Consider the following 6,267-nt stretch of genomic DNA (forward strand, 5'->3'; position numbering starts at 1 on the left):
CTCATTACAGAGCAAGCTAGGAGTCTGGTGCTGAAAGCTGCCACCTAACCTGACTTAGCCACATGTAAACCGCTGCAACCCAGCTCCACAGGTTACCCATGTCATCTTGGCTTATGCCTGTCATCCTAGCTGCTCAGGGGCTTTAAAACCCAGTCCTGGCAGGAAGTGTGAGAGACACCTCAAAATGTGGCTCCAAGTGGTAGAGCTTTGAGTTCAAGCCCCATGGCTAACACCCTCTCCCCAGAAAAACACCCCACTAAACCATTAGATGTGAACTTGTATGGTTTGTAAATTTTCCTCAAGGAATGGAGATACTGATGAAAGCACCCTAATTCTAATGACAGCTTGTAGAATGGAGCTATGTGCTGAGTCCTCCATTGGGTGCTCCATTCTGAGTCCTGCACAGGGTGCTATGTGCTGAGAGTTTTCAGGATGCAGTGTGCTGAGTCCTGCATTGGGTGCTGTGTGCTGAATCTTTCACAGGATGTTGTGTGCTGAGGGGTGCAAAGAGTGCCATGTGCTATGTCCTTAACCAGGTGCATTCTTACATCTTGTCTATGTAAGAGCTCCACAACTAAGATGATTATACAGACAAGAATATTGAGGCTCAGATAGTCCCCATGTCAGGGACAAAATTATGTATTACTGAAGACTCTTGAGTTGTCTAGAGCAGACAATGGTTTGGTTTGTTTTTTTCTTGGTCATGAAACTTGAACTCGGGGCTGAGGCACTGACCCTTACCTCTTGGGCTCATGGGTAGCACTCCACACCGTGGAGCCATGGACCCTCTTGCAGCAGAGGCCATAGCCAAGGAGTCAGTAGCTGAAGTCTGTCATCCTGCCTTCTCAGGAAGCTGAGTTCTAAAGATCTTGGTTCCAAACTATCTCAGACACAAAAGGTACCATGAGACAATTATCTCCAATTCACTACTAAGAACTTGAAGGGGAAGCTGGGTGCTTGAGCTCATGTCTGTTATCCTACCTACTCAGCAGGATGAGATCTGAGGATCATGGGTCAAAGCTAGCCTGGGCAGGAAAGTCCATGAGAAACTTAGCTCCAATGAACCACCAGAAAACTGGAAGTAGCTCTGTGGCTCAAGTGGTAGAGCACAAGACTTGAGCTGAAGTGGTCAGGGACAACAAGCAAGCCAAGACTTCAACTCCTTCAATCGACAACAACAATAAAAAAAGACAGAAATAAACTAACAAAGCTGAAGTAGAGGGCTGGGAATGTGCCTTATTGGTAGAATATTTTGCATATATGAAATCGTGGGCTTCACTTCTCAGGACCACATCACTAGGACATAGCCTGAAGTGGCTCTGTGGCTCAAGTGGGAGAGGGATATCATTGTACAAGAGAAACTAGGTACAGTGCTCAGGTCCTGAATTCAAGCTTCAGGATTCATGTATATGTGTGCACGCACCCACACACACACACACACACCGTGGTGTGCACACATCCACATCCACACATACACTCACAGACCAGAAGTGATGTTGTTACACAAAATGGGAAAGCACTGGGCTTCTGCAACTGAGTTCATGGTCAGCACCCAGGCCCTGTGTTCAACCCCAAAACCTAGCCACCCAGAGCCCAACTAGGAGAAGTGAAAGCTTTCAAAACCTGATGAGCTTCGACAGTCCTAGATGACAGGAAGCTTTGTGATATCCAAGATGTGCTTGGATTTCCCAAGCTTCCGGAAATATAAGAGAGGTATCATAGGCCCAACATTGCCTGCAATGAATCATTTCATTATGTTTATTGCCCTAGTTGTCTGTCTGAAGGACTCCTGAATTATATGGAGCACTGTAACTGAACAACAGAATATAGTCTCACAAAGGCAGGATAAGTGCACAGAAGTTGGCCTGCCGTGGGAGGTGGCACAAATGAAGGTCTTCTGTTAAAACAGAGCATTGGGGAGAGAGATAGCTAAGGGTACAAAGAAGGCTTTTTGTCCTGACCTTCAGAGCCCACTCACACTCATCCTCACTAACTGGCCCAGATGGAGTTGTTTGTTACCCAGCTGTACAGGAGTGAGGAATTTTGTGTGCCTGTCCAGACAATGAGAGAGACTTCCTCCAGCAGACCTGTGATACAGAGAAACCCTCAGGTTACACTGTGAACAGTGAGGAGAGCCCTGGAACATGCACAACTTGAAAGAAGTCTCTGTTATGAACTCATTGTACTGAATACAAATTTCCTAGGTTGATGCCATTCATTATACCTACTCGGGAATTTCACCTATAAGAAAAAAATACATAGACAAAGACATGGAAGTATAGGCTCTTTTTGAGGGGGCAGGTCCTGGGGTGGAAATATGAGCCTATGCATGGTCCCTGGGCTCCTTTTGCTCAAGGGTACTGCATTAAGCTTGAGTCACAGCACCATTTCTGGGTATTTCTGTGATTTCTTTGAAATAACTGTGTCATGGACTTTCCTACACTAGCTGGATTCAAACTAAGTTTCTGTACATCTCAGCCTCCTGAGGACCTGGGATTACAGACAGCAACCACTGGCACCTTATTTCTACTCTTCTTCATTTTTTAATCTGGACAATCTGACTTCTTAACAGGGTCGTTCCCAAGGTTTTAATTTATAACTAAACTACCCAGTGTTCTTTATAGCTGCTTTCCCTGAAAAGGATTTTCTCTCCTCATCTTCCCCTCTGGTCACAGGTTTGAGGCCAAAAGTGAGAAATGAGTGTCACAGGATTTGGGAGCAAATATCCACAGTACATGCCAGTTCTGTCACTTAGCATTGAGCTGCTGTGAATTTACTGTCTCAGGATATGAGGACCGAAAGCTGGAGCGATCCTCATAGAGTCTCCATTGCTCCTTTTGCCTATAAAATGATCTAATAATTATGAGTGTTTTGTATCTCCAACGTTAAATGTCTAGAACACAATAGTAGCATTTTCATGTGAAGGGTTAAAGTTTTGAGGCAGTGACCGCTTTTTGCTTGTTTCTAGCAGAGCAACACGTGGTGGTAATCCAAACACCTGGTTGACTGTGTGCCTTTATGAACCCTGCAAAACTTTAGCTCAGGGTTCTCCTACTAGGCTCCACTGTTGGAGTGTAGGATGAGACCTCAGTTGCAGCCTGTTTAAATAAAACCTTAAAACAGCTGTAAAGTCTGAATCTCCATGGTCTTCTTGGTGGGGATCCTGCGACCTGGGTATAACATATTAGTGAGGGCTCGTCCGGGATCCCCCAAAGACCCCCAAGATCTCAGACTCCAAAGGTAAAACAGAGCTGTCTTTGTTAATTTGTCTTGTCCTGTCCTTTTTCTGTTTTACTTTCGTTTTCCTTTGTGAGGATGGCCATTCCGATTCGTAAAGGGTTGTTGAAGCAGATGCGCTTGCACCACAACCCTAGAGGAACTGGGAGACATCCAAGATCCTCTTGTCGGGTGGGGGTCCTTGGAACCCCGCTGTGTGGGGCGGGGGGGGGGGGGCAATCCTTGGAACACCGCCATGTGAATTGTGGGGTGAGGGTCGGTTCAGTGTTGGGCCGGAATTGACCAAGAGGGCCTCCTAATAGAGGTCCGACTCGCCCACTGTGGCTTTGCTCCTCCTACTGTGTGGCATGGGTGTGGAACCCCATCGTGACTGTAGTCAGTGGACCAAATTGGGAGATCTCCACTTTGTAAGCTCTTTTTGGTAACTGTCAGGCCTGCGTGTGTTTTGTTTGTACTGGGTATTGTTTTTTGGACTGTAGGTCTGACAGGAATGGAAACCATAGGCACCACTCCATCTAGCCCCCTAGACTTACAAAAAGAAACTGAGACAGAGGGAAAGAAAAGGTACCCCCCGTTTTTTCAGGGAGATAACTTGGAAGAAGAAATGTTTCCTCCCCCATACTCTCCTTTCCAGGTTCCTTTTGCAGAACCTGAGAATGATCAAGAGGAGGAGGGAGCTATAAAACACTCAGCACCTGCCCTTAAAGTTTCTGAGGGTCCAGTCTCTCGACAATGCCGTAGGATCAACCCCCCTTCTAATGCACCTGTTTTTCCCATACGTGCCATAGGTCCTGTGGATGCAGATGGTCAACAGCAACTCCAATATTGGACATTTTCTCCCAGTGATCTATACAATTGGCACACCCAAAATGCCCCCTTTTCTGAGAAACCCCAGGATTTAATTCGTTTGCTTGAAATTATTCTCTTTACTCATCAGCCCACTTGGGATGATTGTAGTCAGCTTTTACAGGTCCTTTTTACCACCGAAGAGAGAGACTTTATCCAAGAAGCAGCCCAGAAACATCCCTGGCACCACAGTAGCACCTATCACAGATCCTGCCCTTATCACTGCCTATTTTCCTGAGATCTTACCAACAATTGGGACAACAATACAGTTGAAAGTAGGGAGCAACGTCTATCACCAGGCTCTGTTGGAAGGTCTCAAGGTGGGGGCTTGCGAACCTACTAATATGGCCAAAGTTTATAATGTTAGACAGGGAGGAAGTGAAAGTCTGGCAGCATATCTTGAGTGGCTCATGGAAGCTATTAGTCAATATACCTGTATGATCTTGAGACCTAGGAGTCGGCTCAGATGATTATGTTTGCCTATATAAATCAAGCTGTACCAGACATAAAACAAAAGTTGCAGGCTCTAGACTGACTTGATGAAAAGTCTATTAGGGATCTAGTAGCTGCAGTGGAAAAGATTTACAATAAGAGATAGACAGTAGCAAAGACAGGAAAGGAAGGACAGAGAACGTGAAATTGAGTGTGAAAAGAGCAACCAGGCCAAAGAAAAGAGGCCAGACTGGTTGGACTCGCCACTATTGCATGCCAAGCATACCTGGTTCACAGATGGCAGCAGTTTCATTGGAGAAGGAAAAAAGTATGCCGGTGCAGCAGTCACCAAGGACACTCCTCCAGGGAACGTCTGCACAAAGAGAAGAACTAGTGGCACTAACAAAAGCCCTACAGATGGGAAAAGGTCAGAGACTAAATAATTACATGGACAGTCAGTATGCTTTTGCCACTGTGCATGTCCATGGAGCCATTTACCAAGAGAAGGGGCTGTTGACAGCTGAGGGAAAGGCAATTAAAAATGAACAAGAAAATTTAAGCCTCATCCAGGCCTTATGGGAACCAGCAAATATTGCCATTATGCACTCTCCTAGCCATCAAAGATAACTGATTCAATAACCAATGGAAATAACTTGGCTGATCAGACAGCTAAAGAGGTGGGCCTCCAGCCTAGAGCGGAAATAGACCCAGGGCAACAAGCTTTGCCTCCTGAGCCTCAGTACTCCCAAGAAGACTTGGAGTGGATAAAGAAAATTTCCAGGGCCTATAAACCCCCAAACAGAGAAAGAAATAAAGACTGGTGGAAAACTGGTGAGGGGAAACTTATCTTGCCACAAAGATTGGGCAAGAGGATTCTTATGAGAATCTATCGGGTCTCTCACATGGGAACCCAAAGAATGGAGAACTTGCTCCTACTCTCAGAAGTAAAAATCAGGCAAGGAAATCAACTCATTGAGGGCATTGTTAAAAATTTTAAAGCCTGTCAGCTCACCAAGGCCCCTAATCAACTGGTTACAAAAGGAACTCTCCTCCATGAAGATCGGCCAGGTGTGTATTGGGAAGTAGACTTCACAGAAATTAAAACTGTAAAATTTGGATATAAATATTTGCTAGCTTATAGACACCTTTTCAGGATGGGTTAAAGTCTACGCAACAAAGCATGAGACTGTGAACGTCATATCTAAGAAGATCCTGGAAGAAATCCTACCCAGCGATGGGTTCCCATCCACCACTGCCTAGGACAATGGACCAGCCTTCGACTCAAAAGTAAGTCAGGGAATAGCCGAGGCACTAGGGATGGATTGGAAATTGCACTGTGCCTATAGACTCCAGAGTTCAGGGCAGGTAGAAAGAACGAATCGGACTCTAAAAGAGACCTTAACTAAATTGGCCTTGGAGACTGGCACAGACTGGGTATCACTGCTTCATTTTGCCCTGTTCAGAGTAAGAAATTCACCCTATCAGTTTGGCTTTACTCCTTTTGAAATAATGTATGGACACCCTCCAACCATTATACCTAGCCTTCAGACTGAATTACTTGCTGATTTGGATGATATTGAATTTCTTTTTAAGCTTGACTATTTACAGCTGGTGCATAAGAGGATGTGGACCCAGCTTAGAGCATTATATGATTCTGCTTCTATTCTTACTCCCCCATATTTGTTTAAACCAGAGGACTGGGTGTTTGTTCGAAGACACAACCTGAGATCTCTGGAACCACGGTGGAAGGGA

The sequence above is a fragment of the Dipodomys spectabilis genome, unplaced genomic scaffold (assembly GCF_019054845.1).
Source record: "Dipodomys spectabilis isolate Male_0828 unplaced genomic scaffold, ASM1905484v1 ptg000185l, whole genome shotgun sequence".
Classification (NCBI taxonomy): Eukaryota; Metazoa; Chordata; class Mammalia; order Rodentia; family Heteromyidae; genus Dipodomys; species Dipodomys spectabilis.